At 47.0% G+C, this 26932-nt stretch overlaps 1 long non-coding RNA gene across 11 annotated transcripts; it reads left to right on the top strand.

Annotated features, from left to right (window-relative positions):
* Window positions 1–4433: 4433 nt before the first annotated feature.
* Window positions 4434–21525, top strand: LOC306810031. 11 transcript variants are annotated; one of them, XR_013776359.1, is made up of 6 exons: window positions 4434–4666; window positions 4793–4951; window positions 8038–8125; window positions 9938–10030; window positions 16640–16746; window positions 20395–21525. It is a non-coding gene; the product is annotated as an uncharacterized lncRNA (long non-coding RNA). The 11 variants fall into 11 exon arrangements; XR_013776362.1 differs by having other exon boundaries at window positions 4742–4917; XR_013776368.1 differs by having other exon boundaries at window positions 4742–4951; window positions 20552–21525.
* Window positions 21526–26932: the final 5407 nt, after the last annotated feature.

Here is a 26932-nt window from a genome sequence, read left to right as displayed (position 1 = left end):
TAATGGGAAATTTTGCAATGGGCTCTGTTACTTGAGAGACAGGAAACTGGAAAAAAAAAAAAAAAAAGTGATTTTTATTTAAAAAATAAAACTTGATTTACCAGAAGGAAGAAAATTATCTCCAGTGAGATGAAATTGAAATAAACCCTTTTCTTTTGTGGTAAACTGTGTTTTGTATGATGCAAAAGCTTGATCTTATGCTGATTTCAGGGACTTTGTAGGCAGTTCCAAAGCCCAGAGTTGGTCTTTCCCAATTATTAATAAAAGACAAAAGAAAAAAAAAATATTGCTTTTATAAAATAAAGAATAGGTAATTTTTCACTAAGTGTTCAAAGTATTTTTTGGTAAGAAGATGCCAAATTGTCAGAAGCTTAATTTTTAAAAAGAATTTATCTGTGTTGAGACAACTGCCATTGGCAAAAGCTAATTCCACCTACTGATGGAATTCAGTGTCAAAATAGGGGGGGAAAAAAGGCAAGAAAGGGAGAGGGCACATCCCCAGCAACCTTATCAGCTTGGAACAGGACAGAGCCACACTCAGGCTTCTGTGCCAATAAAAAATTAATTATTCATACAAGTTCTTGTGGAGAACAGAGGAAGACCAACCACTGGGTGACCAGGAGCCTCCCAGCAGCAGGGAACTGGGCCAGCAGGCTGGAGTGCAATGGGCATTGCAGGAGTTAGAGGTGTTGGAGGGGCTGCAAAGGGCAATGGGGTGCATGGTTCAGAAAGTTTGGCTTCATCCCAGTTCAGTGCAGCATCTTCTGCAGGATGTTAAAACCTGACCTGACTCATTTCACAGGGTATTGGCCAGTCTTATGGTTTGAGTTCAGATTTTGGCCTCAAAAAAAAGGACAAATCAATTTAAAAAATGTTCCAATCAAGCCAATAATTCGCATTTTTAGTTTTTATTATTGGAAATATTTATATTACAGTAGCTTGGTATTTTAGAAGGCTATAAATGCATTTTTATATAATCAGCATTTTTAAAAGTCTATAAACATCCACTATGTTTGCCTAATGCACTATAAAAACTTCCAAAGGAGCTGTTATTATCCAACTTGTCACCTCACACAGGCTCCAAGGAGGAATTTTTTTTTCTTGTCTGCTGTTAATAAAATGAAGCAAACCATTAACAGCTTTGGAGCTGAAGGGAAAAGCAAAGGGGTTTGTAATCTTGGACTCCAAAGGAAATGTCTGCAGCTTTGCTCCTCACCTCTTTGAGATTCCCAACACGCAACAACAATTTTAAACAGACAAAATCAGTTTAGGTTACATAAATTCAAAAGCCCAAGCCTGGTTCTTTTAAAGTAACATCTTGCATTTTCTTTGGAGTGTTGCAATCTCTCACATATCACTTTGAACTGGCTCAGTTTTACAGGCTGCTGTGCAGGTTTCTTCATTTAGAGGAGTTTTAATGCAGAATTATTATGTGCACACATGAATATATTATTAGGCATATGTGTATATATGTATGCAAATATATATATATATATATTCACATATATATAAAGCCTGTCTGATGGTGGTGGTTGCACATCCAGGCCCCATCTCTCCCAGCACTCCCTGCATCCCAAACTCCCAGCATTATCAGCTCATGGAGCAAGCCCCAGTCCAAGCCCTGATAAAAAGATGCCATGTACTTTGGAGAGAACACAGATATTTTAGTCCCATTAGGAGCTCAAGGGTGAGTGTGGCTTTTAAAGCAATTAGTGAAGAGAAGAAATCTGTGTGCAAAACCCAAATCTGGGTTTTAACCAATCTCTTAATTCACATCTCAGAGATCTGCTGTTGGTTCATATCCCTTCATAGTTTGCTGCTGTTCCCAACATATCTCAGTGTTGGGATGGATTCTCAACCCCAGGGAACCTGTCAGGGATGTGATAACAGTTCCCTCAATCCAAAGAAGGGCATGGCTGTGCCTGCAAGAGTGAGTGTTCATAACAGCTCCCCTGTGGCCAGGGCAGGGTCCTGCTGGGGCACAGGCAGCCACACACCCTGGGCACTTTGTGATTCTAGATGTGCCCCAAAACAGCAGGACAACCTGTTGCTCCTGGCACTCAGGCTCTCAAAAGCCCCAAGTGCTCCCCAGGGAGTACCAGCAATGCTCCCCTGTGCTGGCTGGGCTGGTATTTTAGGTAAAGGCCTTCCTGGGGTGATCCTGAGGTGAACAGGGTGGAGAAGGAGCTTCCATGGCTTCAGTTGTTGGAAGGGAACAGGCTGGGAAAGCACTGACAGTCCTGACTGATGTCCGGGGAGGAGCAGCTTGGACATCCCTGCAACAATGGAAAAAGGGAGGAGAAAAACCCAGTGGTTTATGTAATGGTGGAGAAATTCCCAGCTGTTCCATGGGAAATGAGCTGAGGGTGCAGAGGGGACAGGGGTGGTCACAAGCTCCATGTTGGGGCAGAGGAGAGGGGATGGGGGAGAGGCTCTCCTACAATCTCTGCTCCCACTGCCAGTCCCATGAGGGGTGGCAGGTTTGATTCCTGGGGGCTGCTCTGTGTTGTGGTCACTGCAGAGATGGCTCTGGCAGTACAGGGACACCAGGCTTTGTGGTTTTGCTGCTACACAGCTGTCCTGGGCTGTCCCAACAGTGACAATGTGGAACAGCCCATCCCTGTGAGTGGGGGGCAGCAGAGGGGACCCAGGCTCCCAGCACAGGCTCAGGCTGAGACAGAGAAAAACCCAAAGCAGCCCAGGACAGAGAGCAGCCATGTCACTGGTAGTGGCTATTTCTGGCACTGTCCTCAGAGCTGGGGACCTCTGGGAGCACAGGAAAGCACCTCTGGCACCTCCTGGGAGCCCTTCCCACCTCGTGGCACTATGGGGTGGCTCCTGCAGGCATTTCCTACCCTTAGATGTCTTGCTATCAGCTCCCAGCAAGTCTAACAGCCTCAGATGAATGCTGCCTGACAGTCCCACAGGAATGTCCTGAGGGGATGTGTCCTTTGGGGTCACAGTGCCAGGTCTCTGGGTGGCCGTCCCTGTCACACATCACTCCACATCAATGGATCACTGATAGGGACAGAGGGTGTTGGGCACCTCACCGGGCTCATGTAAACTTTCCCAACCCATCCAACATCCAGTGCTTGTTTCTCCAGCTCTGATCCCCCAAAACCCACCCACAGTGCTGGTCTGAGGTACCCTTGGGTTCTGAGATGTCACAATCCTTCTGGGGATCCTCAATGAGGTGTAGAGACTTGGAGAGAGCTTGGCAGGGAGGGACATGGGACTGGGGAGGTGCTCCAGAACGGGGGTCTGCTGCAAGCAAGCAGGACAGGTTGGCTGAGAGCAGACATTGCCCTGTCTGTCATCATTCACCTGCTCTCCCCAGGTGACATCCCCAGGGCCCTGCACATCTTCATTTTGAAGCTGGGTGTAACTCAAGTTTCTAGAGATGTTCACCTGCTTCTCTGGGCACAAGGCAAAGGCCTGCACTGCCAAAATCTCCCCTCCTTGCTGTACTGCTGGGTGAAACTTTGGAGGCTGGAAAGATCCTGTAGCCTCATAACCAAGGAGACAGCACAGTGCTGGTGATCCACATTAACCCACCCCGACAGGAGGGTTTCCCTGCCTGGCTAGGAGGTTCCCCAGTGCTCTCCATGTAGGGCAGAAAGTCCAACACCTTCCCAGCCCTCAGCACCTTTGCAGACACAGGAGCACAGACGTGGACAGACAGTGAGGTGCCCCGGACACTGTGGTGAAGGACTTGGCCCCAGCATGAGGTTTTTGAAACACGGTTCTTCCTGCTATAACATGAAAATCGAGATCCTTTGAGCTTCTTCCCCACCTTCTCACCTGGAAACCTTTCTACCATGGAGGAAGAAATACAGATGAAAGAAAGAAATAAAAGAAGAAGAACCAAAGCAGGAGCCAGCCGAAGGTTTTCTGGCATGGACGAGGTCTCCGCTCTGCGCCTCCCAACGCTGGCACTTACCAAACATAGCCAGGGCCCCGCGAAACCTCGGGCCGGCACACGGGAGTAAGATGAGCTCCCTCTTTATTTGGCCTAACTAAAAATAGCAGAGGGGAAAAAAAAGGCAGAGTCAGGACCCTGCAGGACCAGTAGTCAATGGGCTGCGAGGAGCGATTGAACTCCGAGCCCTGCTCGGCAGGCTCCAGCTGACGGGCTATTTTTTGCCGTGGTTGACTAAATATGGTCAGGGAGGGAAGAGCAGGAGCAGGGGCCGCGCGCCCGGGGGTGCGTGTTTGGGATGCTTCGTTGGGTATATAAGCACTGGAAAGGTGGACTCGCGTCCTGACCAGAGCTCCCCCCGCCCTCCGCCAGCCCCCCCAGCCGTGTGCATCCCCCCGCAGCCTGACCCCCAGCCCGGGCTGACCCCCGGGGGGGGTGACAAGGAGGAGGAGGAGGAGGAGGAGGAGGAGGAGGAGGGAAGGGGTGGTGGTGGTGGTGGTGGTGGTGGGAGGGGGGGGCGCAGGCACTTGTGCCGGCGCAGCCTCTCGCATCAAGGTGTGCTGCAATCCGGGCGGGCTCGGTGCTGCTCCTTAACCCGCGGCTGCCCGCGGCGCTGCCCGAGCGCGCTCCCCGCCCGCCCCGCGCGGCCCCCGCGGCACCGCGCTCCTCCGCGGCACCGCGCTGCGATGCGGTGCGGCACGGGCACCGAGCGACCGAGTTGTGCCGCTGCTGGGCGGCGGGGGCGAGGTAAGGGTGGGTGGGAGGGGAGGGTTTGCCTGGTGATTTTTTTTTTTTTTAATTTTTTTTTTTTTTCTCTCCAAGTGAGGACTAATCCCATCCCTGGGCCTGCTCTCTGTTCCCTTCCTGCATTAGAGATTGGCTATAAGGAGAAGGCTGACGGCTGCAGCATGAAGCGCATTATTACCTTGTGATTCCATGACCCTCCTCTATGCATCCCTAACTCTCGAAAGCTGATTCAGCTTTCAGCTAGTGCTCTGGTGAGTCCTCTGCTGCAACAGAAGCTCCTAACTGGTATGTCTTCTTTTTTTTTTTTTTTTTTTTTTTTTTCCTCTCTTCTGCTCTGTCTTGCCTTTAACCGCTACCAGCTCAGCTTGGTTTAAACACTTTTCCTGGCCAATGCAGGACTGAGTGCCCATCCAACTTACCCAGGGACTTAAATGTGGGCTTCTGCATCTGGCAAATGTATGTGTGTGTGTGTCTGTGTGGGGATGTGCTGGGTGTGTGTTTAATCTGTGGATCGCTTAGGAAACCTCACCCCCCTCTTTTTTTTTTTTTTTTTTGTTCTGCCGTGGCATACTCCGCATTTAAAAAAAAAAAAAACAACAAAAACTAACAAACTGCAGAGCAAGCAGTGCACTAGAATAATCTGAACTGAAATGTTAGAACTTTGACATGCAACCGTTCTGCAAGGTTAAACCGGCCTTTAAATGCCTAATTCAGACACACGCTGGCTAATGACACCTAGGGGGATTGGGGCTTTATTTATTTATTTGCAACAAACTAGTGCTATGAGCTGATATCAGGCAGAGCAAAAGGGTGAAAGGTGGTTAAACTTAGCTTAACTTGCAATGATCTCAATGCTGTGGTGATTAACTGTTAAAATACTGAGAAATGAGTATTAATTACAGGTACATGGTTTGTGGATGATCAGGAAGGGAATGTGGGGAGGAGGAGAAGTTAGGTTTCCCTGCAAGGGTTTGGAATTCAGGTTACATGAAGTGTAGCGTCAATTGACTGTTATTGCTTCTGCAACTCAGAGTAGACTGTGGTCATTATATTTTATATGATAGTGGTGGTACCTATCACATGAATATATAGACACCAGTCTGGTGAGGTGGATACTGTGGTGCATACACACACTCATGCAGATTTAGGTACGTTTTATAGCACGCATATGGATATTTTATACACATCTTTATGCACAGGTATATAAATGCTATATAGAAGCATGTGTAATGTATCACCCAGACACAGCCCATCTCCAGGCTGTGTGGGGAGTGTGGATACAGGTATATGTGTGCCTGTGCCGGAGGGAGTGTGCACTGTGTAATTGTATAGGCAGAAATCTGTGATTTGTGCTGTCAGTTTAATTGCTGGGTTCCTCTTGAGCAGATGGTTGTGTCTGTGGCTCCTGAGTTCTGAGCCCAGTCTCTGTGCCATGGGCTGAGCTGGGACCAGCGCCTGCCTCCGCCTCGGCCCCGCTGGCATCTCCCTTCTCCAGTGCCCAGCTCTGCACAGGGGCTGATTTCAAAGTCCCCAAAGGCTTGTGCTGCACAGCCTCAGTTTGACTTTGCCACTTGGACCTGAGCAGCACCCTGAGCCTGGAGCAGAGCAGGGATGTAATATACAGCATGTTGCTTTCCATCCCTCTCACCCCGCTCCTTCCCCTTTCGCCTTCAGGCAATACGTCAGGCTCTTCCCTCCCCTTTTATCTGCCCCTTGGCCTCTGCATGATCCAGGTCTCCATCCATTTTTCTCTCCAGAGCAGCCACAGTTTTATTGCGCATGGTTTTCTGCCAAGAGCAAGCGTAGGAGCTCAGCGAGCCCAAGTGGGTTGAGGCTAGTGGCTGATGTTCACCCACCACCACTCCACTCCTGGTGGTAGCTGGAGGATGGAATCCACAGGGTGCCTCTGATGTTACATTAAAGGCACCATCACGGCCATTTGTGTGTTCCTCCACCAAAAGGCACAACCCTGGAAAGTGTAAGATTCCACCCAGAACCTCAAAGCAAATTTAATCACCACGATGAACTCTGCTGCTGTGGTTGTGTTGTCTTCAGTTCTAGCAAGGATTTAAAAGGTCATTTTTTTTAAAAGCTCTTCCACATGGCTTGCTTTAGGTGGCTTGCAGCTGCTATCCTGCTGTTTGCAGAAGTTGGGGACTGTTTAAGACAGCTCATGTCAAATGCATTTGAGGAAATCAAATTGGGTACAATGTGCAGATGTTTAACAGCCCAAGAAGTCCAGTAGCTGTCCTACTGCTGTCAGTCTGAAGGAAATTCAATACCATGGAGTGCTTGGCTGTGCAACACCCCACCACCAACACTTTGTTTCTGTTGTTTGTTTGGGTTTTTTAAAAAATCTGAATCACTCAGACTTCCCCTCACACTCTTCAGCTCTCCTTTTGCTTTAATTTCACTGCAGTCATGCATTACACCAGTGCCACAGCTCCATCTCTCTTCCTCTTAATACAAACTAAAGGTTGAAATTTGCCTTTAAATGAGACAAATAATGATGGTTAAAAGGGCCAACAAACCGAGGGAATGAGGGGGAAGCTGCACAGAGCCGGGACCGAGGCATGTGCTGGTGTTGCGAGAGGGGTGTGAAGCGATTTTTGGGGTTGGGGCTGAGCACAGCGGGTTTACACCCGGGCTCCACGCGGCCTTTGCATTCAGTGGTGCTGGAAGTCAATGGGGCACAGGGAAATATTTGCTCCCCAGCTGGCAGTGATATTTTAAAAAGCACTGAGAAGCATCGATGCAATTAGGTATTCCGAAGCGCTTAGTTTGCCACTTGCTAAGTTTACTTAAACCCTCTTTAAAGGGTTCATTAGAAGACTGCGAGGAACGGTAAAATTCATTAAGACGGAGGCAGCCATTGCACATTTGCCTGTAAATTGGTATCGAGCGGCGGCCGCGGCGGGCGCAGGTGAGGAGGCACCGTGCCCGCCCTGCTGAGCGAGCAGGCAGCGCCCGGCGTGACCTCCGCCGCGCTCCTGCCTAAATCCTGCCCATTATAGTCTGCATTCAGCCCGGGCGGCCAGCGCAGCCCTGCCACTCGGCCCACATTGTTCAGCGAGCTTTAAAGCTCAGCACGGCTGCGAGGGAGGCGAGGGAGAGGGGCAGAGGCAGGGCTGCGTGCGGGACCGAGCATCGCCGGGGCGCAGCGCGGTGCGCCCGGGGCGCGCAGCCCACGGGGGCTGCGGGGAGAACTCGGCAAGGCTTTGGGCCCGAGCTCCCAGCCCCTCGCTTCGGCTGCCTTTTATGTCTGCAGGTCTTCCCAAAGCCCCTTAGCTGGAGTGGAGCTCAACCGGATGAGTTATTAGGAACAATTTTTAATTATTTTTTTATTTTTAATGCCCCGAACGCACCAAAAGGCATGTGCTGTCTTTTGGGGGTTGCTTATCTGCGGGGTAGTGTCTCGCTCTCAGTGACCAGCAGAGGAAAAATCATTGGATTCACTAGGTAAGATGCTTTCTTCTTCCTATGCTTTAATCTCTACTTACTGATAAAGCAATCGCGTGTCTGGGGCTGATGAGTTCTCTTACTCTGGCGAATGGAGCAGTGCTTCCCGGTGGTGGTTTGTAAATCAGTAGCTGGTCATTCGATTCTGGGCTTTCTGAAAACAAATTGGCTTTTTGTCTCCAAATTGTAGGTTGGAGGCAATTGGGAATTGATACATATTTAACTTTCTCCCACATGGCTTTGTCTGAAATGAAACCTATATGTGTATACAGCAAAGGCTTTCCTCTAAACCACATTTTGGTCTTTTTTAAATGCTAGAAGTTTATGATTTAGAAAGAAACACCTACTTTTTAGGTGGAGTGGGAGGCTGGCTTTTGCTCTGTGCCGTTTACGTTTCAAAGAGCCCCTGCCAGGGCAGCCACTGGACCTCTGCTGCTTTGTGTCCAGTGAATGATGCAGCTCCCCTTCCCAGGACCCAAAATCCATCATCTGCCGAGGGCTCAGCCCAGCATTAAGGGCGAGGATGGGGAGCTGGGGTGTGTGTCTGTCTGCACATGGGCTGGGCAGGAGGAAAGTCTGCTGCTTTGAACTGAGCCGTAACTCACTCTCAGGATGTAAATTGTAAATCAGCGTTATTTTTCCTCCTGTGACCATATAAATGCGCATATTGAAAATACCTGCTTGAGACACATACTTCTTTATATGCCCATATGAACCTGGCAAGCTATGGAATGTAAAGAAGTATGTATTTCAGGTGGGAATCCTTCTCAGAGGAGCAATGTGTGACCCCGGGCAAGGCGGGGGAGAAAGACAGACAGATTATTTTATATTATTATTTTTTTTAACTGCCTGACCCGGCAGACTGACTGGGGAGTCAATTGATGATCTTGTTCCAGCGCGTGTATTGTTCTGTCACTTTGCCTGTGTCAGCAGGTGGAAATGCTCATCAGGACATTAAATATTCAATATGCTGACTGCGGCATGGGCTTTGAAAGGCGATGCCAGAGGAAAGCTGGCTGCCCACTCCTGGGTTTTAACAGGGATGCAGGCCAATCTCTCCCTTTTGCTGCTTCCCCATCGACCCTTTTTACCCCAAAAATAAGGCTGGGTAGCAAACAAAGCTGGCTGATCTTTAAATCTAAGAACAACAAAAGGAGATGGAGGGTGGGGGGAGAAGAAGAGAAAGGGAAAGGACACAACAGTTGTGACTCGGGTGTGCGGTGTTTTAGCTTTGAATTAGGGTGCAAATTCCGCTTTTTGAATCTTTCCCACTTTTAAACTTTTTGTGCTTAAAACTGGTGAGAAGGAGACCTTCCTTATCAGTGTGGTGAGCCATCGAGTCAGCGGATCACAGCTAAAGCTAGAGGAGTGCCCTGGAAAATAAGAAAATTCGATCCTTTAATTCTGGAAGCCTTTTCCTTTGTAACATTTTCCAATGTAAAATAGTTGGCTATTTTTTCAGGATCCTACAATAATGTGGCAAGATAAAAGAAATTTGGTTTAAAGACACGTTTAATGTTCTGCCTAGGCGGGTGTCGCATCCTAGAGTTTAAAGTTTTCAACCCCAAATTTCCTCATGTTTTTGTGAAGTTGCAATGATGTGCAAAGCTAAACTCCTCAAAAAGCCACTCCCCAGTTTCCCAAGCTCTGTTTTTCATTTCTGTGGGGCCACTGAGGGCAGCATTTTGCTTTTGAGCGATTTCCCTGCAATCCCAACCCCATCTTCGCCTTGCTCACAGGCTCCTCAGGCATTTGGTAGTTGTGGTGGCAGGACACATCATGCAGAGGTTAATCGAGTCTTTCCCATGGCAGCATCCTCTCCCAGGCATGGGGAACAGGCGAGGCTCTGAGTTTGGATTTTGGGGAGTCTTTATTCACGGTGGGCGTCCTCATCACTTGCTCCAGGTACGCCAAGGGGGATTGAACTGTAAGCAGGTGCTCGTGAGTAGTGGGTGAGAAAAGGCAGATTGGGCTATTGGGGAGATTTCCTACCTGTAGGATTTGTGGGGTTTATTGAGGTGCTTTTTTTAAATTGTTGTTGTTGTTTAAATTAAATATCTTGGCTGATGGAGGTGTGGGCATTACTGAGCCCCTTCCTGGCAGAGAAGGAACCTTTGCTTTTTTTACCAGGTGGCTTTGGGAAGGCTGGGATGTGATGGAGGATGGCTGGTTTGCACATTATCCTGTTGGCTTTTTCAGTTGCTCTGGTTGTGCTGGGCCCTGGAAAGCCGGGGGTGTTCCTGGCTGGTTGCAGCACAGTCCCTCAGGACCCAGCTGCAGAGATGCAGCAACCCCTGGGCTCAGCCCCAGCAGCAGCCACCCTCCCTGGGGACAATCCTTGGCCCCCATGACCCCACAAGGGTCAGTCCTGTGGGTGTCCAGCCCCATTTTGGGGTCAGACTTAACTATGAAACTGGTGGGTGCTGGGAAATGAGCTGAACCCAGGCAGGAAGGCACTGGTTCCACTCAGGACTGCAGATCCGCTCCTTTGTAATCAGCAATGTTACCCTGAGTCTCTGGATGAAAAATGAGGACAATTCTCACCATTCTGAATATAACATAACATTACATCTAATATATAATTTATATATGAAATTCCTCTCCTTTCCTTGCTGACCCTTTGTCCCACTCCTTCATTTCCCTTCCCTTTCCTTTTTCCCTTCCTTTTTTCTTTTTTTTTCCCCCTTTTCCCCTTTTTCCTTTTCTTAAATTTTTCTTTATTTTCCTATTTTCTTTTTCTTTTTACCCCCTTATTTTCATTTTTCTTCCCTCCTCTCTTTTTCCTTCCTCTTTTCAGCACGTTATACTAAAACCCCTGTGCCGCTGCATGTTGCTCTTGCAAAGGTGTTCATGGTTTGATTTACAGCAGATACCTGCATTTGTAATGCAATTTTTATCTCCTTCCCCCCGCCTCTCTGAATTAATACGCTTGTTAATCACACGGAATTGCTAACTTTAGGAAGTCGCTAAGTGCTCAGATTTATTTTTTATGTAAATATTTTCAAAGGTGTAATTCTGAGCGCTGTCTCGCAGCATGGCAGCAAAGGCAGCAGGGAGGATTTGCCATGATGGTGTCACCTGAACTTGGACAAGGTTAAAAATTAAATGGGGTGGATGTGGCTCCCCAAGAGCCGTGGTAGCCTTGCTGTTGACACCAATGGAAGCAGGTGATGGCTGCAGGCCTTCACCAACCACTTTGCCCCGCTCTTCCTCTCCATGGCCGCTCTTCATCCCATTTTACCGCTCCTTGGATTAAAACCGCGGCCGCCACATTGCCCGCTCTATTTTACAGCTAAATTAAAGCCACTTCTCTTAAACTTTTTTACAAACTGCAGAGCATCTCCTGGCCTTGAGTGCCGTGGTGGGTGTGATACCAGGAGCACCCGTGCTGCACCTGCAGCGCTGGGATGCTCAGGTGCTCCCATCCATCCCGCGAGCCGAGGACTGTGCAGCGCCAGGCACGGAAACAGGAGCTCGGAGGATTGTAAAAGCCATAAATCCAGTGGACCAAATTAGTTAAATTTTTCTATTCTATGCCTCACAAAATCCAGCCGTTCTGGAGATGAATTCCCCGCATGTAAGCGGAACTACCGGCAGGTATAAGATGGATATTTCGCACGTGCACATGAGAGCACAGGGACAAATTTGTGCCATGCGGTTTTCCCTGGCGGGTTTTTCTTTTTTCTGTACTTTTGCGTATTTGTTACATTGATGATCCATTATTACAGTTGTTACTATTACTTAATGTTGGAAGACAGGTGGTCCCATAAATTCTAGCACCCTCTATTTTTTTTTTTTTTAAAGGGGGGGGCATGTTTGCAATTCAAGTTTAATAGTGCATTCATCAAGAGCAATAAAGCATTTTATTGCACAAGTATTTCAAGGGATGTGCTGGCCCTGGTAAAAGCATTAGTAAAGGGGTGCATCAGCAATCTCATTTAAAACTGTCGACCCAACGTGAAAAATGTTGCGTTGAAGAATAAACTGCTATTAAGCATGATTAGATTGACCTGCAGGACAGATATTTTAGCTGCAGCAGCACAAGTCGATCAAAGTGAGCATCGCTTAGATTGCAAATTTTTTTTTTTTAATGCCCTAAATTAAAAATGAAAGAGCCTCAGAATATTTAGGACCAGAGTGTGACTTTGGGGGTGAGATCTGTGCATTCAATTCGAAGTGGTTTGGGAAAGTGAGGAAAAGGGGAAAAGGTATTAATTGCTGCCCCTTTAGCATACATTGAAAATATGTTACTCAGATCAACCAATCAAAAAAGAAATTGTGCTGACTCAGCACTCGGGCTAGTCTGCACGTCCGATTGCAGAAGAGATCAGCACTGCACTGCAGTATCTTTCCCTGCCTTTGACACCAGCCTAGCTGGGCAGGGCTTCCCTTGTGTTTCCCAGGACTAGTTTAGGCCAAGAACAAGAGAAGGCCCTGAAGAGAGGAGGAGAGTCAAGGTTGCACAAGCCCCGAGCTGCTGACAATCCTTTTTAGTCAGTAAGAAAGAGCTTCCATGCTAGGTTTGCCCTGCCAGATGCAAGCGGCATGAATTGCTTGGGAATATATCTATTTTTAAAGACTTTCACCACATCTTGCACTTAGCAGTGACTGTGGGCGAGGGGGTGGTGTGTTCCTAGCAAGAGAAATATCCTCGCTCCTCGGCTCGGATCCCTCCCCAGGGCTGATTTCAGTGCGGCACTGGCGGGTGCCTCCCCGAGAAGATGCTGGGTTAAATGTTTGCCGCGTGATGCTGAAGTTGCTCTTGACCTCAGCCAAGCGGGCAGTGATGCTGAGAGCTGCCTTCCCACTGGGATGTGGGGGTCAGGCTGAGAGCAGCTCAGTGCTCCAAGGGTGGGAGCCAAGACAGAACACGGGCTCACTCCACTGCTGGCTCGCTGGGGGTGCAGATAAGTTGTGTAGCTTGCCTGCCTCAGTTTCCCTCCAAGGCAAAGGAGGATCTTGCTGAGGGGTTGTTGAAGCTGTGTTTGTACTGTGAGGCTGAGGGTGGAGGTGACCAAAGCAAGTGGGGGCAACGATGTGAGACCAAGATTGTTCTGGTTTGGCTGGCAATGGCTTGCACAGTTCTGCCTGGTGTGTACTTGAGGAGACAAGACAGCCTGCCTGGACTGTGCCCCTCTGGCCCTGTGCTGTCATGCAAAGACTCATCTGCATAGAACAGGTGCAAGGTGTGAGGTGTGGAGGCTGGACCTCAACCATGAGCCCTCGGAGCCTGGATGCCTGGGGGGTGTCCCAGGATGATGGGTGATGGGGTCTGTGAGGTGCTCCAGCACTGCTGGCCTACTTGCTGGTCACCAGTGTGGCCGTGATCCTGCACTGCTGGGTGACTCTGCTGGCACCCCGCATGATGGGCTATGCCAGGCTTAACCAGCCCTGAGCACCTTGGGGGGCACCTACAGGTGGAACAGTGTCCCTGTGGGCTGCTGTCTCCTGACCACTGCAGCACCCCGTGATGCTGTTGAGGTGTTTGTGCCTGCACTGTGTAAGCAGCACAGTGAGCATCCCTGGGTTATTCTGTATTTTTCCAGAGCGGTCTGTACGGAGGAACAGTGCTGGTGGATGACACCCTTGTGTGCAAGGGGAAGGCTTTCAGACACAGATATGTCTTGACTAAAGCTGGATTTGATAGTCAAAGGTTTTAACAGTTGGAACAGTTGCTGGTGTTGCTTAGGAAGCTCAAGGGAAGCAGGTGACTGACATCTCCAACAGATGCAGGGTTTTCCTTTTTTTTTTCCTTTTCCTTTTTTTTTCTCCTGAAGCACAGAGCCTGTAAATGCCTCGCCATGCCCAGATATGGCCTGTGCTGGGACCTGTGCCGCTATCTAAAAAAGCCCTGGGCAGACTGATGAGCCTGGGGGAACTGGGGAACAACTGCTATAAATAGTGCTCATTCTCAGCTGCCCTTCTGGGGGGACAGGATTAGGTGGCATCTGGGCAGCCAGGAGGCGTGGGACTCGTGACCACCAACCGCAGAAGTCACCCAGCAGCTGTAAGGACAGGAGCCATCCCTGCAAAGGCCTTACATAGGCAAGTCAACCCTGGCATTTGGGGGTCAGATAAAGCCACAGGAGCAGGAATCCAGTGACCTAAGAGCAATCGAGAACAAAGTTCACCGCAACGGCCGGGACAGCGCTTCCAATCTGAGCTGTGACCTGGCACTGGAGACTGAACTTGGCTTTTGGCTTTTCAAGCTGTTTGGTGCAAGCAAAGGAAGGTGTCAGGAGGGAGATGGTGACACGGGAAGCAAAGTGTCACTAGGAGCTGCTGAGATGAAAAGATTGGTGTTCCCTTCTGGGCGGCTGCAGGTTAATTTGCTTGTTAATTTCCTGGCAGCGAGACTATTGGAAGCTCTGATTTAATATTTGTGTTTACTTGGGGTAAACAAATTAACAAAAAAAGCCCCAAGTCTTAATAATTTAAGACACTGACTTGATTGAAGCTAGCAGAAAGTAATGAATCTTATGTGGTCATTTCACTCCCAACCTGATAGGAGGTGGGCAGTGCCTGGAGCTCATGGCAGTGGGGATGTAGGGTAACTGGTCCCTAAAAGTGAGGGGTAGCTCTGGACTGCAGGAAAGTGAACCAGCTTCTGAAGGAGCAGAGGCAAAGCACTGTGTTGTGCTTGAATTAAGCTCAGCCTTGAGTATTTGAAGGGAAAAGATGGAGCAGGATGAATGGAAGATTTGGCCAAACAGAGGAGGTGGCCGTGCAGGTGATACCTGGAGGGATGTCCTGAAATGTGTGCAGTGGAGCAGCACTGCAGCTCGTCCCTGAGCAGGTCTGCTGTGGGATGGGCACTGGAATGTGCAGGCAGGGTGAGATGGGTATTTACGTCCAGGCTTTGCCCCTTCTGTCCCTCACAGTGTCAGGGCTGTGCTGCACCACTCTGCCTTCCTTAAATTGAGCCAGCTTTGTCCTGAAGCCTTGTCTCTGAGACAATAAGATGCACCCGCTAAAATCTATTGTGCCGTTTTTGCAAAGCCCAGCAAAAGTCCCCCGTGCACCGTCCCCTCCCTGTCCTCCATGCTCATTTGGCCTATTTGAAACTGAATTTATTCCTGGGAAGGTCCCCATCAATTTGCCTTGCTCTTTTGTTGACAAGTTTATTAAAAACCTGGGCAACTACATATTAAACTTTTATCAGTGTCGAGGAAGAATACGTCCTTTGAGCGGCCACAAAAGTTATGGATTGGGGCTTAATGTTTCTTGTTCCACCATTCAGCTGAGTCAGCGTAACAAATAAAAGCTGCCACTTCTTTTTTTTTTTTTTTTCCTTTTCTTGAGAGACAGTTCCCTTAACAGTGTAAGTAACTGTGTCCAGTAATGCAAAAAACGTTTCAGGTCTGGGTAAACATGAGGGGTTTTGTTTCACTTTGTGCCCGTAAGTCTTTAATAATTTGAATAAGTAATTTAAAATAGGAAAATATGAAGCCTGGAGAAAGTTATTGCTGCTTAGCTCTGAACCAATAGTTTTGGTAAAATAATTGCTACTTTATAGTGCTTATATTTAAAAATTTACTGCAAATGAATTACTGTTGTACTGCAAGTGATGTGTTTTCATCCAGTGTGAGGGCAGGAAGGGGTTGGAGCAATGTTTGGTTGGGGATGTCCCTTTGCGCTGCTGCAATAGGGGATTTTCTCTCTTTTTCTTTAGTCATAAGATGAAACAAAGAGGAGGGCAATATGTTGCACCAAAGATGTTAAAAATAAAGCGTTAGAATTGCATAACCTAGTTCCCGTTTTGCCGTGCAGCTGAGTTTTTAAGAGTTGAAAGAAGCCTGAGAAATAATTGGTAGGAAGGAGTTTAAATTGATATAACAACAGTCAGGCAGGGGGGAAAAAAGTGAGCATTGGTGAGACTAAGCCACAATTCTTAAACTCTGCTGGGCAAATAAATAAATAACACGGCATCTTTCTCTGCCTGTCACCGTGTCCAAGGATTTTTTAGCTCTTAAACAGGTTTGCTGGCATAATTTGTCAAGTCCAACAGGGAGGTTTCCGTGTGACAGCCGATCGTTTTTCAGCAGGCACAGTGGTGCACCAAGCCATCCTGCCGGCTCGGAGCAGCTCCATAATTAGACAAGAGTTAACATTGCTGTGTGAGGTGCCTCATCCTCCTGCCCAGGGCATGGCACAGCCCGTGCTGAGCCCTGCCCGTGGACAAATCCCTCTGCCTCCAGGAGCTTATCTGCATCACCATTTGCTCCAATTATAACTAATTGGACGCATATTGCATTTTCATAGAATCTAATTTTCTATTGATTTTAACAGGACTGCTGGTGTTTTGTACTATTAAGTGGTATCTTGTATTGGTTGCTGTTTAAAAACGCTGAGTGCACTCCCCTGTATGGGATTATGCAGTCAGCACATGTTTTAAAACCTGTTTAATTGTTAGGTCCATAAAATGCACAAACTGTATTAGGGAGCGGCTTTGTTCGTTTTTGAGAGTGTGAGTGGCAAAACAAAAAAAATCCAACTCCACAACTATTTCCACAGCCAGTTTCAGGAGGTGCAGCTCCCAGAGACCTGCTCAGAGTCTTGTGCTTCAGGAAAAGAGCTTTGGAGGGACCATCTTGATCCCACATGGAGCCAGCTCCCTCCAGGTAAAATGCTCTGCAATGAACAGAGCAGGTCCGTGATCGAATGTTATTTTTACAGGAGGCCTAGAACCAAAATTTGGGTTAAGACAGAGATAAGGTCACTTTAGATGCTCTATATAGGAATAAAGTGATAACTGTAGGGTTTGAGACTTTATTCCGTGTCATAGATATTGCCATGTACCTTGGCAATACACCCAAATAAAACCAGGCTATCAAATTAGCCATTTCATTTCAGCAAATACTCATTGAAGCAGGGTGAAAGCAACAGTTCTCTGGTCAGCATTGTTAAAGAAGAGAAGATTTAAAGGATAGATTTAGGGGAGGAAGGGAGAGGTGGCCGGCAAGGAGCATTTCCAGCAATGCAGGGGATGGCTGGCTCTATTGGATAACTGCAATAATGGTGGAGAAGGCAGATTAAAGGAGATGGAAGTAATGTTTTGGGGCAGTTGAGCTACCCCAGGGTGCTGGTGAGTTTGCTGTCAAGTTGCTGCCTTCGCTGCTCATTAGTGAGAGCCAGGTTGTGTTTGTTGGAGACAGGTGAGTTCATGAGGGTGTATAAATTAAATAGACACTTTATTAAGTTCAGGTAATAGTTTTGGTTTGAAAGACTGAGTGGCTACTGCAATGTCAGCAACTGCTTTAGTGCACGAAGGAACTGAATGCTTTTTAATTAAGTCAAATAAAATCCAAGCAGAAGGCTCTTGAGCCTTGTCTGGAGTCTACTTTTTGGGTTGAACATCTTTAATTTTAGAAATGTTAATAAAACACAGTCTACTTTTCCCCTGTAATAATATAAGTTCAATTAATATTTGATGTCTGTAAGGAAAAGGATGAAAGCAGCGAGCTTGTATTTTCTGGTTTACAAATGGCACATTGGGCAGAATCCTGCGACTGTGGCATTGATTTAAACATCCTCACAAAGACACCATGCAATAAAGTTGAATCATCTGCAGTATAAGTATGGCTGTTTGGGGGAAAAAATAGCAGTGTGAGAGAGTAGACATTTTCCTGTATTATCAAAAGCCACTTCATTTTGAGGAAATTTCCTCCAATTTAGTAATGTTTGGATGGAAATCAAATAACACATTAGCTTCGAGAAAAGGGGAAAAAACCTTCCAAAGCTAATTACAAAGGGAATGTGCACTTCATTAAGATAAAGCTGTAGGAAATCAATGTTCTGTATTGTTGTTTTTTCCTTTTGATTGGATTTTAGAATGATAAATTGTTCATGCATTTGATCTAAAAATGATTTGTTTATTCAGATGAAGAGCAACAGTACTTTGTCTCATTTGGCCTTTTAGCTTATAATGATAATGGCTTGGAGGGCTGCTCATTTCTCAAAAGTGTATTGGACTGGAATAGGCAGGAGATTTCTGGACTCAGAAGGATGGGCCCCATACAAGGGTTCGTTGTAGGCTAATTCTATTGCATGTTGAATCTTCTGCTTCATTAGGAATATCGACAAATGCTGATAAATTCTTTGGCTTTTCTGTACTGCCTATAACACGTCTTTATTAGAATATTGAGGCTGAAGTGGAAAGATCTGCAAGAGAGGAGATTCTCGTGTTGGGTTCTACTGATCCTACTTGCCACAGCACTGGGGGCTTTTGCCCATTTTCCTGGACATGCCATGGACAGCACAGGCAGCAGCCAGGCACAGGCACCACACAAGGGTCACCAGGAAAAGCCAGGCATGTGTTTGTTCTGCTGTTTTGGCTTTGATTCACTTCCAGCCCAGGCTCTCACTCAGCATGCCCATGGCTCTCCAGTGCCATCACAGCTCCTGTGGGCTTTGCCCAGCTCAGGGTGGCAGGAGCAGGGCCATGTGCAGGGAGGCACCAGCACCTGCTCCTTCCACACCTTTCCAATGCAAGCCTCAATTTCATGAGCAGATGATTAGACCTGACTCCGCTTTGGACACAAACCCGACCGTGCTGGGGTTGGCTGGTGGAGGTTTTGGGTCTGGTTTGGGTGTGGGTTGCAGGCTGCATTTACAACATTGGCACAGGCAGGAAGAGAGAGCAGCACAGATCCTGCCTGGCAAACTGCTGCCAAATCCTGCCTGTTGAATCTGGCAGTGCTCAGCAGGCAGAGGTGAACCCTGTCTATCCCTCCTATTTCATAGTGGAGGGCGGCCACAGGCATTTGGAAATCAGCACTACCTCACTGGAGAGAGCAGGGGCTTCAGCAGAGCTCAGACCTTTGACCACATCTGTAATTTATCTTGTTAGGGTGGTTGGTACAGCCCAGAGCCCAGCCTGGCACTGCCTGGGCTGTCAGAGACCTGGGCCCTCCCTGCTGGGAGGCTACAAGTCCCTGTGGGTTGCAGCCCTTTCCAGCTTTATAACGTGGGCTGCTCTTTCTCAGCTGCTGGGAAACCCTCACCACCAGAGAGACATCATTAGTTTTGATTAATGGCATCCAGAAGAGAAAACCTAATTTTCTAAAAAGGAAAACCTTACCCATAACTCACTGCAGAGAATTTAAACAAAATGTTATAGGACATCCACACCGACTCACATTGATTTCAAATATGTTCCAAGGCACTCCCTGAAGCAAAGCAGGGGGAGTGGGGACAGCTCTGGTCCCCAGCAGAAGATGCTCAGTGTAATTCCACATCTTTCTCCCACAGTGCTGCTTTCAAAGGAGTGATCCCAAATCAGCAGGGCTGGGACAGTGCACACATACCTGGGGAGCAGACTGTGTTTGAGGTGGTGATGCTCAGCAGTTTGATGCATCTATCCCAAAATCCACGTGCCCACCAGGATTTAGCTCTGTACAGCCTTGGACACTGATGGCACTTCCACCTTTACCCAATCACCAGTAAATAACTACTTTCCTTTGCCTCCTGTAAGTTACCAAAGGATGAATTTGATACTTCCAGGTCTTCACCGTCTAAGTTTCCATTTAGTTCCTTGGCTTGATTGTCTCTTAAAAAGGTACCTAGAGATAACTTGATTAAATTAATTGTGGAGCTCTTTTTAAAAAGCTATTCTCTCTCCCTTTCTCTCTCCATCTCTCTCTCCATTTATTTATAGGCAGCTTAGAGTAACAGGTTTGGGCAGTTAAGTGATCTGCAGTGCTTACCGTGACAATGCGAAGCCTGTAATTCTTCAGGAGATAAAATGCTGGCCCACTTGCAATATTTCTGTGTGCAGAGGTTCCAGGCACAGGTGCTTTTCCCTGGTATCATCTTGCAGCATGGTGGGCTGCGAAGCAGAGGGGGGAAAAGTCACCTTTGCCTTATGACGCATATAAATTCTTTAAATAGGTTATGCACATGGCAATGTGCAATATCTGCGCGTGGCTCCGGGTTAAGGAGGAAAGGCCTGACTTTATTGGCTCCCACTGCAGGAATGATCGGAGCTGCTGTGATTTTTAAATTTGATTTACCGGGTTATTTTTAGCAGTGGGGTGTTCATGCTGCAGGGCTCTCCAGGAGAAATCAACACCCCAGTGCTGAGATGTGAACCGTCGCAGGAGTGAGTTGGACAGCAGTGGTGTAGCAGGGACTTGCTTTCCCCATTTGGGGGCAAATTGCCAGGTTATGAGATTGCAAGAAAGAAAAGCTTTTTTTCTTTTTCTCCCCCTTTTCATTACCCCCTTTTGTTTTCTTTCCACCACTTTCCTGTTGGTTTCTAGTGATGGCAGATACAACCATTGCTTGAGCAAGTCTTAAACCTCCTGAAAATGCTGATTTTAATGCCAGATGAGAAAACACAGGAGGCTTCACAGTAGGGAAGCAAAGTTTGCTAACCTCTAAAAAAAGATTTCAAGTGTTCCAACCTTTTCCCTCCCATTTTTCAAGGAGAGCCCTGAGGGGAGAAGAGTTCTGCAGCCTGAGTTCCTTGGCTGTGGGCTGGGCTGGTTGTAGCAGACAAAATCTCTGCTGCTGCGTGTTAGGTGTCACTTCAGACACCAAAACACAGGGCGTGGAGGAGGACAGCACACATAAAACACTGAAAGGAAAGGAGGCAGGAAGTGATAATTAAAGCATCTGGATGAAAACAGTAGCTTAACATTTACTTATGTCACTCTGTAATAGCAACGTGGCTCTCAAAACAGTCACAGCCAAATATCAAGTTTAAAAATGCTTCAGGCTGATGGTTACTGCTGCAGACTATTCCACTGCTGTTCAACCTGCCTCTTTAATTCAGACCCGCTCTTCAGCCGTAGCCTCTAAGAAGCTTAAATAAATCCTGACTGCCTGAAAGTGAAGCCATTTGAACCAGTGCAGCATCAGGCAGCAAGTTCAGAAGAGGTCCAGGCAGCTGGGAAAGAAAAGACCCCGAGGAATTCTCTTCTCTGCTGCCACAGCCCATGAGGCCAAATGCTTTGCTAAAGCTGGTAAAATGGAACCAAATCAACTGTTCAATGGATTTGGTCCCCTTCAACCAGCTGTAGCTGTGCATTGATCTCTCAGACGCACCTTGGAGGATGAAACACTTGAACCCGACCAGGGCGGCTCAGGTAGAAGACAAATGGCCACTTGAACAGTGCTGATAAGGAAATGATGATGATTGGCATCTACAGATCTATCACCCGGGCTCTAAACTGGTGGGTTGAGCCTGAGTCATTATGTGGTTGCCAGTCAATTCTGCCTAAGGAGGCCACTCAAGATTGATAATCCCTATCGCCCTCCTCCATTGATCTCAGCTGCAACCCAGTGTGTTCCCACTGCAAATGCTGTGCATTCTCATATGTGTTTGCTCATGCTCACCCAGGAGCCTTGTGCCTCAGTGTTTCATCTGCTGCAAGGAAGAATAAAGGTTTTGATCTGAAGTTCCCTCCTTGTGTTTTGTACCACGCGCCGTGATGCTCCTTCCACAGCTCTAGTGAAGAAAGGAGCCTGTTACAGAGCTGGGAAGGAGTTGGGAATACCCAAACTGCAAATATCCACGGTCTGCACTAGCCAACAATGTTTTTTTGCTAATGAGATAAAAGCTGTGCTCCTAAAAAAGAGTTCCCTGTTTGACTTTGTTGACCTAAAAGACTTGTAAAGTCTCTACCCCAGTCTGGTCCTTACAAGCACTAATGTTATGCTAATGGAGTTAAAGAAAATCGCTCACTTTCCCGTGTAATAATGATTGGTGGGAAAGTAAGCTGGGCGTCATCCTTCCTAGCCATCGTAAATCTATAGGGCTCTCACCAGCTATGAATATTGCAGCTTTAATGAGCCATTTGGATGCAAAAGTCTGATGGGAGATTATTCATGTCTTTACTTCTTAACAACACCTGGCCCAAGTTAACCCCTGGCATGAGGGTGTGCAGAGATTTGTCTCTTTTCACATGCTGGAAATTAGGTTTACTTCATTTCACATCCGTGGTCCTTTAGGTACCGTTTAAGTGTTCTTACTAGGGCCAAGAGTATTCATGTGCTTCAAGATAAGGAGTTTGATGGATCTGAGGCTTAACATGCATCTAATATTTATATCACTGGGTATTTAAAAGGCAAAGACATGAGGAGCAATGTTACTGCAGGACTGCCTTTCCTCAGCTAAAAGGAAAATAGTGCTTACTCAATCTTGCTGGCTCATTTTTCTGCACTTTAACAGTGCCTAAACATCCATGTCGATATCCTACAGAATCCTACATGGTTTTTTTCCCCATATATTTCAGCCAGATCAGGCACATTTTCCTTCTTGCCACCGACTGATTTCTTAGGAACATGTACAAGAAATTATAGTTTTCTTATATAATTTATTTATCTTCACAACAGCAGCATCTTTCTAACCAGGCACCCAAAAAGGTTTTGGCCTGGCCTGACAGAAGACTCGAGTGAGTGCAAAATGCATTTGTTGATGTTTTTGCCTGCAAACAGAGGAAGAGGAGCAGCTCCAACAAATCCCTGTATTAGCATTCAGCCAGTTTGCAGCTGTGGGTAGCGAGGGTGCTCCTTCCTTTCCAGCTGAAGCCTCAGAGCACAGCTCTGCCCTTGGCAAAAGAGCCAAGTGGCCACCACCTCTGTAACTCTGAGCCACCTCTTGACACATTATCTGTCCTGGGTGATTAATTGATTTGTAGTTATCCGTGCTGGTTTCTGTGCATTACTCAATCCCAATTCCTAACTCCCATCTCAGAGGCATCAAGCAAAGGCATCTGCTGAGGCAGAAATGACTGTCCAGGCAAACCACCTCATCATTGTCACTGCCAGTCCTGAGATTCCTGAACATCCTTGGGATGAAAGCACAAGGGAGGGGAAATCCTCAGCACAAGCCCCTAATTGCTGGCAGTCTGGGCTGTGAATGATGTTGGGACTCTAGAGGAAAAGGTTGAGTAGAAACAGATGCTTTCAGCAGGTTGTGGCCTGGGTTTCCAAAGTACCATGCTCCTCCCACCTGCTCCCACAATCTGGGTTCTTTTCTCTTGTTCCCCAGGGCTGCATCCAATGTAAACAACACCAATATTAACATTCTTCCTTGGTAATGATAATTAAGTTACCAAAAAAAGTCAAATGGGGAAGTTGGAGGCATTGCAACTTGAACAAAGCCAGGGAATATAAATTTTTTTTTTTCTTTAAAGAAGTTTGGTACCCCCAAAGCCACCTTGAATAGCAGGGAAGCTTTCAGTTCTCTGGAAGCAAGAGAAGATATGAATACACAGGGATCCCAAAAGTTGGGCCATGCATTTAAATGCCTAAATGCAGATCCCACCTTCAGGCACCCATTCTTGAAGATTTCTGGCTGTGTTTTTATTGCCTAATTATATCTTTATGGAATGAGAAATTCAGTTCACTTAGCATGGAATTTCTATAACAATACAGCCATTATGGTCTAGTCAAGGAAATATGAAGCCCAAGAAGAAGGCAGCAGGTAGACTTCAGGGAAGCTCTCTAGGGACTGATAATGTGTAGGAAGAAATGTAAGGCATGGGCCAAAGCATTGTAAATATCCTTTGTGTTCCAGCCCTGCTCACTCCCAGATATTTCCTGAGGCAGCAGCAGGGTTTGGAGCTCGCTGATCTCTGCCCTTTGCAGCCTGGATCCTGAACCCACCCACGGTCTGAAAATTGGATCTGCTTCAGTCAATTTCCCATAAAGCACAGCTGTGAGAGGAAATCTTACCACTGACTTTGAAAATCCCAGAATCAGGTCCTGGCTAAGTCATTAGAAACCTTTAGCCAACCATCCTTAACTACATCAAATCTAATAGTTTCCTATATCCTCTAAGAGGCTGCTCTGATGGCTCACCAGACACTGCTGGTTTCCTGGAAACCCTATTAGCTTCTCAAACAAGGCAATCCTGAGGACTCAGTCCTGCAAACCTTTTGTGCAAATATTAAATAACAGAGAATAATTAGCAAGAATAATCCTTTTTGCTTGACCCTCTTCTGTAATAAAGACCTTTGTCGGTGAATGCAAACGTTATTTTGAGGAGCAATTCATAATCTAGAGCTACTGAGCACATCAGCCTAAATACACTAATACTCTAATATCCATATTTGTACAGGACTTAAGACAGACAAAAACAGGCACATTGTCTGTCCCAATGACCTGAGAGCATTCACCAGTCAAGCATAGGAAGAGGAGGTGGCAAAGAGGGGACCCACTTCTACCTTTGATATATTTTCAAGGTTCTCAGGTGGTGTGATCAGATCAGCTGGATTCTGTCCGTGGAGATTTTTCTGTGCCTTCTTTTCCTTCACCTGTTTTTCTTTTATTTTTTTATTTTTTTTCTGAGAGGGGAGAAAAGAAAGGACAAGCAAGCCAACAGGCAGATAATTGTTTTGTGCTGACAGTTTGTCAAGTGATGGAAGCACAATTTTAGCCAAGAGATCTGCATTACAGCGGCGAGTGAGCAGAAGTCTCTTCTTTTCCTCCCAGATGGCATTGACATATAGCCTGAAGGGGCTATCAGGATACAAAGCTAAAGATGGTTAAAGACATTAAAAACTGTACAATGTGAGCACCATCTACACCAGGACCATCATCTAGGAGGAAGATTCATCCTGACATATAAGGCAGAAATCAGATCTTCTATTGGTGTTATATAGAGCTGTTGAGCCAAAGGTATTTTTGAGTAGACAAAAAATATATATTCTTGCTCCTAACCGTGTCTTTTCCAGTAGGTCTTTATTGACACTTGAAAAGCTATGACCAATAAATGTAATGATCTGCCTTCCCTTTTCTTTCTGGGTGAACAACATCTTCTGCAGGGTGTTTATCACTGTGGACAATGAGTGGTTTTAGCCATTCCTGTCTAACTCCACTTCCCAGCAAGACAATGAATGCATCATCTTCATCTGTATCCCAGATCCTGCCAGGGCTTTTGTCAATGATAAATATTGCACTCAGGATAAGATTATAAATCTTGCCATAGCATGGAGGGAATTTGAATTCTGCATTCCTTGCATTTAATGTTAAGTTGCTTAATTAACTTGCACAGAGAATGGGCTTAATAACATTGCATTTTTTAATAAGCAAGCAGTGCAGCTGGAGGGATAGAGAACCACAAAGAGAGGAGTTCACCTGCAGGAAAACATTCTCTACTTCCCCCAGAAGCGATAAAAACGTCAATACATTGACACAACCCCTAATTAAAAATGACTGCCATAATCACACGTATCACAGCTGTAGGACATCAGTTTGGATTAAACACAAGCAGAGGGATGTGCTGCACATGTTTTTCAAAGGAAGGAAGGGTTGGATGAAGGGTTGGATGAAGGGCTAGGTGAAGGGTTGAGTGAAGGATTGGATGATGGGTTGGGTGAAGGGTTGGATGAGGGGTTGGTTGAAGATGAAGGGTTGGATGATGGATTGGATGAAGGGTTGGATGAAGGGTTGGATGAAGGGTTGGGTGATGGGTTGGATGAAGGGTTGGTGATGGGTTTGATGAAGGGTTGGTGATGGGTTTGATGAAGGGTTGGGTCATGGGTTGGATGATGGGTTGGATGAAGGGTTGGGGGAAGGGTTGAATGAAGGGTTGGGTGAAGGGTTGGATGATGGGTTGGATGAGGGGTTGGATGAAGGGTTGGATGAAGATGAAGGGTTGGGTGAAGGGTTGGGTGAAGAGTTGGATGAAGGGTTGGGTGAAGGGTTGGATGATGGGATCTCCTGCACACCCAAGAGCAGAGCAAGGATCCCCCAGCTCCTACACACAGGTGGCTCCTCCACTGCCTTTCCTGCTGGGCTGCATGAAGGTGGCTGCCTGCACAGCCTGAGCTGTTTGCAGCCAGCAGATGAACCATGTCCACGTGCCCTTTTTGGCTGAGGCTGGAGCAGACGTCCTTCCCTTTGTGTCAGACAGCAGGCACGTGGCTGGTAGCAGCAGCCTGGCATTACCTCAGCTCCTGCAGCAGTGCTGAGCTGTAGTAGCATCCAGCCTGGGCTGTGGATACCTCCTCCTTTTCCTCACAAGGAATACAATCCCTCATCCTGGGGTGTTCAGCAAGCAGGGGGACAAGAGAAAACAGCTTGTCGCTGCTCCATGTAAATGACACTGTGCAATTGGCCTTGCCTGGATTGGATATGGATTTATTGGTTGGATTGATGATCTTAGGGGTCTTTTCCAACCTGAGTGATTCCAAGAGAGACTCCCTATCTTAATGTTCAACTGCTCTCACCTTATGCTTGTGGTACCAATGTGCACCCAGGGAGCTCAGCTGGCTCTAAACACTTGTCTTTTATTCTGCAACACCAAAAATAAACACTGAGATGCTTCATGTAGCCCCGGGGCTGAAAGGTGGGATTGCTCCACAGAGGAGAAGCAGCATCTGCTCTGGGGGGCTCCAAGGAGCTGAGTAACCGAGTGATGGGGCAGAGCATGGCCAGCCTTTCTCTTGGAGAAACTCAGCTCAAGGGCTTCTTTTCCAATTCCACATGGGATAGTTACTTCACATCTCTTAGCATCTCTGGTAAAATCTGCCTCCAGCTCTTTCTGGCCTCCAATCCTATAAATCATCTTGTGCAATGCCTGACAGGTGATTTCTGCTTTCTCCTGCATAGAGGAACTGGAGTGGGGAAAGAGTGAGAGATTTGAAACTGTTTCCCAAATATTCCACTGTCCAGCCATGAGCTGATATCCTGCCAGGAGTATGAGGTGGCTCAGGAGCAAATAATGAATGATCCTGCAGCCTCTACTCAGCACAGGGAAAGGAATTAATTTCTATCCCCCTTTTGTGGATACCTGGAAAATACAGGCATAATCCATCTTGCCATGGTGAGGATCATGGCCCTGTGAGCCAAAAAAAA

This window comes from Erithacus rubecula (assembly GCF_903797595.1).
Source record: "Erithacus rubecula genome assembly, chromosome: 18".
NCBI lineage: Eukaryota > Metazoa > Chordata > Aves > Passeriformes > Muscicapidae > Erithacus > Erithacus rubecula.
Note: the sequence above shows the minus strand (reverse complement) of the source record. Positions and strands in the feature narration are given on the sequence as shown.